Raw genomic sequence first — 12,437 nt, 5'->3', positions numbered from 1 at the left:
TTTTTATTTGGAATAGCGTGAAATCGCAACACGTGCATTGAGTTAATGCATTGATCAGCATCCGAGCCGTAAATCCCGTTCCAGGCAGTCAGAGCGTCGACGTCCCTCGACGTAATCGCGCAAAGACTCTCGTGCCACTGCTCGCGCATTCGTCACCGTGGTCTTCTACCAAAGCTGGCTCCCACGCCGTTCATAATGCCAGCGCTTCCATACTGCCCCTACCTACGCGTAGGCACTGACGGCACTGACCAGTCGGTGCGGTGATTTCGGTCACAAGTTGTTTGCCACAGTATATCGCGAAATAACAACACGCATCGAGCGGCGCTCAAATTTCGCATTAGGGAGCATCGTAATCGTCGGGCACATTTTTTTTTTTGCTTTTAGAAAGCACTTCTCCACCGACCGCTAATACTCCATTCATGCCGTTGAGCAAGACTCAGAGAAGAGAAAGAGGCGCGTCCTTCTATTGCATTTTCGCAGGAAATGCTTATTTGCGAACTATGGACCACTCCCACGAAACCCAATATTCGAACATTTTTAGCATTGTTCCAGTAAAGAATGATGCCAAATGCTCTTTAATAATGTTATTCCGCAGTCCCCAAAGAACAATCTGCGTAACATTGAGCTAGATTGAGATTTCTGTATAAACATTTTTTTTCAATGAAGTAGAATGTTTCTTATTTATATATTTTGAGTAACAAGCATACTACTTTTAAAATACGCAGAAAAATAAAAATGCACACGCTCGCTATACACTCAAAGGACAATCTGTGCTGTCAATCACAAAAAGCTGGGATGTACGGGGAAGTAGTATTAGAGTCCCAAAGACGAACGAGTTTGAAAAAATAGCTTTTTTTGTCAAATTTTAAGGAGGTGTTTGTTCACAAGTCTGGAAAATGCCGCAGGCTACTTCCGCTTTACTTGTATTTGTGCTGTAAATAAAGATATTTGCTGTATTGTATTTGCATCGCCTTAAGCAATGTCGCAAATTTATAAAACAACACATTTCGCAACATAGCGATCGCCCGACGGCTTTTCATGATTTCTTTCCCATTTACTAGTACCTTTCTTTAAAAGTCAAGCAGCAGTTTAGCATTATTCGGTCACGCATGTGTAATATGTAAGATTATCGGGAAAAAATACTTCAAATGTACCATCTCTTTTCATCTCTCGAGGAAATGACCACCTGTATATTCTCACGTTGTAGATACTAGTAGTGCGACATGTGTATGTTAGGTGCATAACACTGTAATCGGGGGTAAACTTGGTTTAAAGGAGGATTGCACTTGCTACTATGGCCTGTTGGAGTGGCATTAGTGCGTGTACTGTTTCGCGTAAATGACACGGACGGAAGCAAGGAACGAAGTTACATGCAGCGCTACGATTCAAAAATTTCATTGCGAAACCATGGCAACTTTTCATATGTTGCTGTACATCGATGCGCGTACACCTGTCTTACAAATTCGAAATCGTCTGTGATTCTATAATCAAAAGCGTCGATTTTTGTCCTTTGCAATTATTGTGCTCCGGTCGAGCAATGCTTTGCATCCGCACGTTTTGCAATGAAAGATGGATGGCTAAACATTTATTCTAAAGAGTGCGGATTAAAAAAAAAGTTGCACATTACGTACCACAACTAATAGTCTGACATGCACAAAGGCTGACGCTATGACTCCTAAAATAGCCTATTGCTCTTTAAGAACGTGTGCGCGCGTACAAAAAGAAACACAAACAAGAAAAATACGATTATTGGCATCCTTAGCTTCATCACCTTGTCGCACTGACTAATTTAATAGGTGTGGTTAACTCAATCAGCCAATCAAAAACAAGCTTCTGAATCGGTCGTAGCACCTAACTTTCTCCCATTATTGGTGACTATTTTGAAGGGTAACTTGGCGGCAGTGGCAAAATTACTTCGCCGTAGTGTGCTTTAGATACTGGCGTCAAAGCAGCACTCATTTTTTCTTGTATTTTGTGTTCGCTACGATTACCACGGGCAGCCAATATTTGTTAAATTGGCGCTTACTCATCGTCGTCTCGTCGTCACAATTTCATTTGGCAAGGAAAATTTTAGCAACATGGCACATTGGTTGTGCTTTCCGGTAGTAATGTGGGCAGAAGCCATACTTTCTTTTACCTGAAACATAACAGGTACTCGCCTCTGGCACGATAAGGAGCATCAAATTCCTACTTGCAGAAGCTATAAGCCGTGGTTCGCATACAAAAAAGAACAGCGTCTTTCGACGACACTAAAGTTTGGAAACATCTTAGTTTGTTTGACACTTGCCCAAGTTCACAAAGGAGGACGAAAAAGCACGTAACTAGAATATCGCTTTTCTAATTCGCACATTTCTTCTGACATTAAGAAAGCATAATCACCTCCAGAGTACTCTCGTTGAGTTACAAGGGATATGTCTGACTGCTTTAACCGTTGTTAAAGTCAGTTCTTCAACTCTTGCAAAGTGATTACCCTGAATGCCTCCGCGCCGCTTTCTTTTCAGCCATTGCCACCTCGAAAGCGATACCTAGAAAGCGCTTTCGTTTAATGTCTCGTTTCAATAGATATTACATAATAGGGTTACTGGGGTGAGGGTAATGTTGATAGCTTGGGTTTCTCAGGAATGTCTCTTTATTGAATGCGTTGTAAACCAAAGCATAATTGAGGTCTATAAACCGCTCGCCTGCGGCTCACAGATGCGGGCATTTTTTTTGCGCACTGTATCGCACAAGCACTTGGAGCAATTACCGTAAAAAAAAAAGCGCGCTGACTTTTTCACCTTGCCGCACAAATTTAAACTATGTACGCTCTCGCGCCCTTTGTTGCCCGGATATAGTTTCACGCACAATGTTCACGTCCATCATCGCAAAACCAATGCAAATGGCTGCAGAGGCTGAAAAGAAAGCAGTGCAGTGCAGACGAAATTTTACAGAAGGTGCCAGCTTTGTCAGCTTGACGTAGATGGTAATATAGTACTCGCGCCTTCTGGCAGCCGTTGGTGTAAATAGCCTACCGCCTAAAGAAAATGTTCTCACTATGGGTCATCCTTACTTGAGAAAAGCAATTAAAGTAAAAGCAAAATTTGGAAGCGCGTTTAACCTCTAGTTGAAGCCGGGGAAAGACAATGCCTTCCTGAGAGAGTTAAGGGTGAGACTGGGGTGGTGTCACTATGCACGGCACTCTATTGCCTCACACCTAGCGTGAAGGAAGTAGGAGGAGCGTCGGACTGGTTCCCGTTTTTTTTACTGCGCTAAGGTCGGGATTGGCGCAAGTTGTTACGCTGCAGTTCTCCGGGATCGGCCCCTGCAAGAGGCTAGAAACACACATATGCGATGCGGAAACGCGCAGGTAGCTCGCTGAGGCCGACACTCTAAATCTTCCCCCTTCCTGTGATATGAATACTCTTTTGAAAATGCAATTAGTTTGAAATGTTTTCATGAGGAAGGCCACTACGTCGGGTAGTTTGGTGAATATGTCGGTGCGTTTCTTTACTATATCAGTATCAAGCAAAATGAGAAGAGCCGATGTAATGTAAAAAGCAGTGATGCATTAAGGTAAAGTATAATCTCGTAAGATGGAACCTTAAGCAACCGAAGATATATGTGCCGATAAACAGTTCCGTTGACCGAGGAAGACGTGCAGGGGTGCAAGACTGTATGCTATACGCCCTCGTGCCATTGCCGCCAGAAATGTGGAGCAGTAAACGTGAAAGAAGCATCTAGTTGAATGAAGAACAAACAGGCAGCTACAAGGTGCTTTGTATTCATTGCGGAACAATAATTACCACCGACCTGTTAGGCCGACCTATTCGGATATAGCATGGCCTTGTTACGCATCCAAATAAGCGAAAGTACGAAATAATTGTTCCAGCAGAAGTTAAGAGGCAATAATATTTTTCTATTGTCAATAAAAAGAATAGCACAGGAAAAGGGCTGTAAAACACGTTGGTGCTTGCGTGCATATATGTTTCCATGCAAACTATCCAGTACGAACGTCGGCCATCACCTTGCTGCCGATACTTCTAGACCCAAGCAGAGGGCGCTGTAACCATTGTGCAGTTAATTCCGTCACCAAATTTTCATCTTCGGTCAACTTGAACAGAGGTCGGCCACGCCCCGATGGTCTAATACAAGCGTCCTTTTTTTTTTTGCAGCAGTGATATTTCGGTTCCTCCCTCTTTATAGCGGTGTTGGCGCGAACACTGGGTTGGAAGCATGGAATATTTAATACAAAAAGAAAAGATTTGAACACCTGACGCACGCCGCGTGTACAGAGGAATGACCTTATTTACTGAAAACGGATGTAGCAAAAACAAAGCAAAAAAGGTTAGATCCGGATTTTTCCTTAATAAAAAAGAGCTGCTTTGAGAATTTGATTCTGCGGTTAAGTTTATAGGAAGCTGCAAAACTGTTATTTCCCGTAAGGTAAGTTTCTATATTTATATATATATATATATATATATATATATATATATATATATATATATATATATATATATATATATATATATATATATATCATGTAATATTACACATGCCCGTTGTCCACTGCACATTATTTGTATCCCGATAATTCTTGTTCGGGCGCAAATTGGTGAGAGCAGCACTAATATAGATTTCACATTCTCTTGGGAACAACCATGTTGATTTATAGATTCGCAGGCAATGTTTGCAGACCTGACTAAGATGCCAGAGGAGAAGCGGGTGTCCCTAGGAGGCACTTTCGCCACAGTGTGCAGCTTGGTAAGGTAAGGCATTCTCCAGCGTATTGGGATAATGTCGATTAAATTACCTGAGACGATGAGTCCCGAATTGTGCTCCAAATATTTCCTCTCTTGGCGTTACGCGTGTGTGAATTTTTCTGCGTACTTCCCACTCGACCGATAGCAAAGGAGTGGGAGTGCATTTATGGAACAAGTGCGACATAATGGTACCTGATTACATCTGCGCACGATTTGTGCTGCCCGAAGCAGCGTTCACAGGGAACGTAAGGTGTCAGCATGGAACCGAGTGGCGAACGGGAATTCAAGATTATTCGTATCATAACCTCTGGGCGAGGGTGGCAGAGAGAGAGAGAGGGAGAGGGAGCGACATTTCATTTGTTGAAGGCTTGAAGGAATGAGGGCAGCAAAGGGCAGGTTGCGTGATGCAAGTCATGCATGAGAACCACGCATGCTCGCGTGTGGACTTCCCACGAGGGAACTACACGCGCTCTGTCGCCACCTCTGTCATCAGCGGAGTGGGGCAAAGCAGTTGCTGCACATGGCGTTCCCGTTACTTCAATTTAAAAAATAATTTTGTTCTTGGTCACTGTTTATGAATGCGCATAATTCTATGGGAATATTCTTCCTTGTCCGTTTAACAAAACTTGCAGAGTCGTTAACGTGTGTTGTGGAAGAGCCTTGGTATCAATATCTTAGATCGTTGGGTTCAACAAAAAGGCATTGTCTCCTTAAGTACGCGAACTATCTTATCTCAGTTGCACACAACGTATTTGCCATGATTGAGCATTGAAGAAATAAATGTCACTCCCGCTATAATATGCCCCTTGTGTGTATTAGACCTACCGACGTAACCCATACCACATCAATGCCGACGTTAATGCCATTACCATTGAAGCCACGTAGCGGCAAACCGTACTGCGACCGCCGAAGCGCGTCCTGTATGAATCGCGTTCCTCCCTCACCCTTTCCATTAATCCCACTGTGCCATATAGCCGTGATGCCCTGTTTTAATATATATTCAGACAAGATGACGTGTGTTAGATTGCGGGCGACACCAGAAAAATTATACAGATTTTCTTTGTCTTTGAAGAACGGCACATACCTAGCGGAGCTAATCCCGCGGCCCCAGTTGGCGTCAAAGAGGTTCATTGAAGGGCAGCACATATCCAGTTTGCAACTACCGAGTGAATCAAGTTGACGGGAAATACTTTCATTCAGGTGCGGACCGTACCCCACGGAACAAACCCACCGACCCAAGCTGGGCGTAAAAGAGTTCAGTTGAAGAGCGACACGTACCCCGTGACCAAAGTCGACGTCAAGGAATTTCATTGAAGTGCCGCACATACACTGTTGGACTTAGCAGGAGCGGAAGTTGATGGGAAGCAGTTTCATTGAAGAGAGGCATGTACCCATTGACGCTTGCCCAGTGACGCAAGTTGTTGTGAAAAAGTTTCATTGAACGCTGAAGCAAGGTATCATCAGCGCGTTAGCCTGATGCTGTGGCCGTTAGATTATGGACTACTCAGCAAAAATGGGGTACTGAAGTTAATGGGTAACCGGTTAGAGACAGATACAAAGCCAGCCAGACAGACCCAGCAATGTGCGGGAAGTACTAATAAGAATAACTAATAGCAAAAAAATATCCGAGAGAGATGTTACTGCGAGATATCAAATGGCATGCATGCTTAGAGTGTGCTTTGTATTTGTAATCATCTGGCACGGGAAACAAGCACAGTCGCATAGGATGAGTCTGGTACCTGCAGCTTCCGAAGCCGCCGTCATGCAAAATATATTAACTGTTGCTGAAATTTTCTTCTTTTCTACGTGAATATCTGGAAAAAGGTTGTATGAATTTGAAGGTGGTCAGCATGACCGAACCGCTACATAAGCGAAGTGCACTCCGATGTGGCGACAAGCTTCACGGCCATATGTATCTTCCACGCAGCCGATCAACGCGTTGTAGCGTGCTTTGACCTTACAACGACCTCTCGTGGATATTATCTCAAGACCTCAACGGCATGCGCAGAAAAATAAGCAAAATAATGAGTGAGCAGAAGCAGGCAAAAACAGTATCTATTTACTATATGATTCAACCAAATTGGTCGGAGCACAGAAAACCTTCGGCTAATGAAATTCAAGGGACAAGTGCCGATGGTGTTTGTGCGTACTCTAGGGCTACACGGAAAAAAAAAAACGAAACACATATGCAAGGAACTGCACGAGGTTTTTTTTTCTGCAAGCACTGGAAACATCTCAGATGTGCCATTTCCAACTCTAAATTTTCCCATTGAGTCTGTGCTCAAGCACCTTGCGATGAATGTAACAGGGAAGGCGCAGTAGTGAGTAAGAATCGACGCCTTTGTTTTGTTGAAATAAAGTTTTCGGTTCCGTTTCCTACCTGAAGCGTGGGAAAAAGAGGGGTAGAAGGCCATTTACTTCTGGGCACTTGCTACGACAGCATTGTTCTGAAAAATCTGGAATCTAGTAGGTAGTGAAAAGCTTCTGAGGTAAAAATGTTTACAATGTACTCCACAACAGCGTGATTGATATACTTTGTGTTAATGTAGCGAGGGGGCTAAGCCCCCTAAATAACCAGCACCTCATGAAAAGATAGGCAAATCAGCACAATATTCCTTCGCTGACCTCGACGCACCATTTCCATTTCTGCGTTAGGTTTGATTAAGGTACGAGCGGCAAATGGTGTCATTGTTATTGAAAACATTAGGGTTTTTTTTCGTTCTTTACGTTTGCTTGCATGGATGCAGCAAGGACCTGTCCCGGTTCTACCCGTGGACCAACCTGATTTACCTCGAGATGCTCACCAGGATGCTGGTCAAAGCGTACGAAGAAAGCTTCGCCGGTGCCACTGACGAGGCCGAACGGCAGGCGTGGGGTGACGTGTGCTTCTGGTTGAACGAGATGCCCCACTGCGGCACTACGTGGAACTTCGCACGCGAGCTGATCGTGCCTAGTGCACGGTCCTCTACGTCGCTGTCAACGCTGTGATGTCACCTGTCAGCAAAATAACGCGGAGCGAGTCGTAGGGTAGCGAGCCACGTCAGTTGGCTAGAATGATGCAGTCCTGAGATTATTAAAAAAATTCTAAGCAAACGAAGTCGCGCATAAGAATATTTATAACTTGTTCGTTATGACATACTGAATTTGTTAGTGCAACAGATTTGGGTAAGTTCGGGATAAAGCTCCTTATACTTATACTGATAACTTATACGGATAAGCTCGATAATACAAAGCAATTAGGTATTATAAAGCGTGCGCATACACTACGTCTGGATGTGTACGAATAATAAGAACAATTAATTAGTGTTAGAGGGTTTGATTTTGTCGTGTTTCAGCTGGGTTTATGACTTGAGCCTGCGGCACACAGACAAATGCCAATCGGCGATTCCTTACTGATTATACCATTTCTTGCAATGTGCCCATGTATGAGTGATGTATGTTACCTCTTTAGTAAATTGTGTTTTGTACAAGGACGAGTCGATTCACAATTCAAAATACTAGCTTTATCGTTATTTACTAACTCACCTTAGACATGTAGGCTACGTTCTGCGGACCCGTTTCATCTTCTACCTTTTGAATAATCCAAGAAAATAAAGTACGCAGACTTGTCGTCATCGCATAGTGAATAGCCCTAATGTTGGACTTGTATCTCTTTACCTTCAGCTACGATTGCTGCAACTGTTTTCAAGGTTGTGCACATCCTCAGTGTAGCCGGCAATGCTCACTGGCGTGGACGCTGTATGGTGCAATGCTTTCTTGCAGCTGGGTAGTGAAGGGAGAGCAGGCAGCAAATTCTGAATGTGACAGTTGTTATGTTGAAAACTAAATGCCAACAATTCCCGAGTGGTGTCTATCGTAACGCAGTGCATCAGAATAGTAATAAGATTAAAGAAACTGAAATGCGCTGCCGGAAAACGAAAACGAGCATCGCATTTTGCGGCGACAAAGTTAGAAGAAGAAATTGATGCATAACTCATTTCACAATCACTGTCGACGATAACGCAATTACCATTCCAAGTATATAGGCACCGCCGAAACGTGTCATGTATGCACCCCGTGCTAAAGCCCGGCTCCTCCAGTTGTCTCCCGACATAAGTGGCCATTTAGTGGCAGGTGCGCCAATCCGCGGTTCTTCTCCGTGGCCTCCTAGATTGCACTGGTAGTGCAGTGGTGCTTGCTAACGATGCAAATTATTCGCTCGCTTCCCGCGGGCACTTGGGGTGCAGTAATTACTCTATGGGCTGCGGCATTTGATGAACCTGTGTTAAAGGGGTTTGAATTGACTCACTACTAAAAACATTACGAAGTCTTTTAATGCGTTCACATTCCTAGGGCTTTTCAGGCACCTTCCGGGGGCCAACTGTCTGTTTGTATCTAATCGTCTTCCGGCTTACATGGTTCAGCGTGTAATCTGTGGTAGAATGGGCCGCGCATCGGGTACTTCTGCTGAAGCAACATGATTGTAAACCAGTCATTGGACCAACTTGGGTCACTGAGTACGTGGGAATGGTATGTACGGTCGGCTCTTTAACAAACCTCTTCCACGCCGATATTGGTCACTGTAGATGTGGAACTGGGTACCGCTGATCGAAGAAAATCTTTGACGCCAACTTGGATTACTGGGCAAGTGCCAGTAGATGTTAGACGCCGGCTTATGTCACTGGGCATTTGCCAGTAGAGGTTAGCCGCCGACTTGGGTTACATGGAATGTGTCAGTTGATGTTCCCCGCCGATATATGTCACTGGGCATGAACCAGTAGAGGTTAGCCGCCGACTAGGTGTACAGGGCATATGCCAGTTGATGTTAGCTGCCGAATTATGTTACTGGGCATGTGTTAGTAGAGGTTAGCCGGCGACTTATGTCACTGGGCATGTGCCAGTAGATGTTACCCATCGACTTATGTCACTGGGCATGTGCCAGTAGAGGTTAGCCGGCGACTAGGGTTAGAGGTCATGTCCCAGTAGATGTTAGCCGCCAACGTATGTCACTGAGTGTGTGCCAGTAGATGTTAGCCGCCAACTTCGGTTACAGGGCATGTGCCAGTTGATGTTCCCCGTCGACTTATGTCACTGGGCCCAGTAGATGTTAGCCGCCGACTTATGTCACTGGGCATGTGCCAGTAAAGGTTAGCCGCCGACTTATGTCTGTGGGAATGTGCCAGTAGAGGTTAGCTGGCGACTTGGGTGACAGGGCATGTGCCAGTTGCTGTTACCTGCCGACTTATGTCACTGTGCATGTGCCAGTAGAAGTTAGTCGGCGACATGGGTGAAAGGGCATGCGCCAGTTGCTGTTACCCGCCTACTTATGTCACTGGGCATGTGTCACTTGAGGCTAGCCGGCGACTAGGGTTACAGGGCATGTGCCAGTAGATGTTAGCCACCGACTTATGTCCCTCGGCATGTGCCAGCAGATGTTAGCCGCCTACTTATATCACAGGGCATGTGCCAGTAGAGGTTAGCCGCCGACTTCTGTGACAGGGAATATGCCTGTTGATGTTACCCGCCAACTTATGTCACTGGGTATGTGCCAGTAGAGGTTAGCCGGCGACTTGGGTTACATGACATGTTCCAGTTCATGTTAACCGCCGACCTATGTCACTGGGCATGTGCCAGTAAAGGGTAGCGGGCTACTTGGGTTACAGGACATGTGCAGATGAAAGTTTGCAGATATTGTATAGCTCACGCACCTTACATGTAGAAAACTGTCAGAAAGACTTGTCATTGTCATCCTGATCTATTAAAATCTACACAATCAAGTGTCTGCATGTAGTGAGCGTGTCAGCAGATTGCGGGACTTGTGTGACGCCCTTTGGTAAAAGAATGCACCATTCTGAGCAGACAGCGGGACCTCCTAACGTAAGGATTCATAATACCAATAAGTTATCACATTCACGAGATTAGTGTGTTATCACTGTGTAGATTTCTTTATTATAATTATAATTTTTAGGCATCAACGTGATAGTTGGCTTGTGGGGATCTCTGTAGTAAATGTGAACAAATCATTTTATATTAGTGCCCTGTGTCATCACTTCTGTCTGTTCATTTTAGTGTTTTTTCACGCTGTACCGTGACTTTTGCCTTAACACTAGCGATGCCAACACATATCCCGTGGTAGAAAGATCACCCAGCAGTTTTACTAACAAGTCCAGATCTTCGTAGCATACAGGTGCTTTGCACGCCGCGCCACCAATGAATGCAGCATTAAAGCAGCACACTGTTCTGAGCTTTGATTTCTTAGCAGCTACCAGCAAACATCAAAGCAACAGACCGTGGAACCATGGACTATGGCTAAAGTTTCGCAACTGTCTATAAGGTAATCGTATGGGTTTTTCGGAGTCACAGAAAACCAAGAAAATCATCATATGAACCATAGTGATAATTGTTTGCATTGCTCTTCTGAGCGCTATCCTACTCCTGAGTTGTCACACTCTCAAAGCTGCTCAGCCACCAGCTCACTAAAATATTGCCACATTTACTATCTTCTTCTAGGCGTAGATTTCAATCGCCATGCGTTGTCTGAAAAACAAACCAAATGTTCAAAACTACGCCAGTTGCCTCGATGAGTTGATTATGCAAAATCAGGTTTACTCGAGTTTTCGGTTTATTTTTTTAGGAAGAAAGAAGATTAAAGGGCAATACAAACTCAGCTAATCCGTGGACCAGCAGCTTCAACTTTCGGGCCTACCCGCCGTGGTTGCTCAGTGGCTATGGTGTTGGGCTGCTGAGCACGAGGTCGCGGGATCGCATCCCGGCCACGGCGGCCGCATTTCGCTGGGGGCGAAATGCGAAAACACCCGTGTGCTTAGATTTAGGTGCACGTTAAAGAACCCCAGGTGGTCAAAATTTCCGGAGTCCTCCACTACGGCGTGCCTCATAATCAGAAAGTGGTTTTGGCACGTAAAACCCCAAATATTATTATTATTATTATTAACTTTCGGGCCGCTCTTGCTCTCTAGCCGCCGATTCTCATCTCGGAGCTTGCCGATGCTTCCCCACACATTTCGTTGTACTGAGCAGATGTCAGAAAGTGTGGCTAGCTCCCTTAGCTACTGCTGCTATTTACTTCATAAACAAAACGTGGAAACCGAAAACACCACTTGGGTTCCGCCACACACTTTGTTAAGCATAGGCAAACATTGGGGCCTCTCCTGTCTTCTTCCTTCTTCCATTCGCCCAACACTCTCGATATATATGCATATGTTTTGGAAACAGCCAATCTAGGCTCTAGATGCAAACAGTCCAATTTTACAAGCTTCGTCGTAGTACCCTTGCCAAGCTCTAGCCAGCAGTAGGGTTTAAAACAGCAATTCAATAAAAACAAGAGAAAATCCTAAGATTTCCAACACATTTGACTTGATGATCCTTTATTTTCACGGAAAGGTGTCTCTTATTGTGCACCGGAGGGATAATGCAAAAAAACACTAATAAAACATAAGTTCTTAACACACTGTAGCCGCAGATCATGACATATAATTATATACAATTTTAGCACCTAAAACTGTCAGCATGACAGCCCGTGTATGAATCATAGAGATATACAGTAAGCACAGTCACAATGAAGTCGATTGCAGAAGACCTCCCTCCGAGATTGACCAGAGCAAACCAAAGTCGCATATGAACAGGCTTCCCAGCCCATTCATTACCTCAGCAATGCCGAGGAACATAATTCTGGACTTATAAAAGATAAACTTATAAAAG

Source organism: Dermacentor variabilis, chromosome 2 (genome assembly GCF_050947875.1).
Source record: "Dermacentor variabilis isolate Ectoservices chromosome 2, ASM5094787v1, whole genome shotgun sequence".
Classification (NCBI taxonomy): domain Eukaryota; kingdom Metazoa; phylum Arthropoda; class Arachnida; order Ixodida; family Ixodidae; genus Dermacentor; species Dermacentor variabilis.
Note: the sequence above shows the minus strand (reverse complement) of the source record.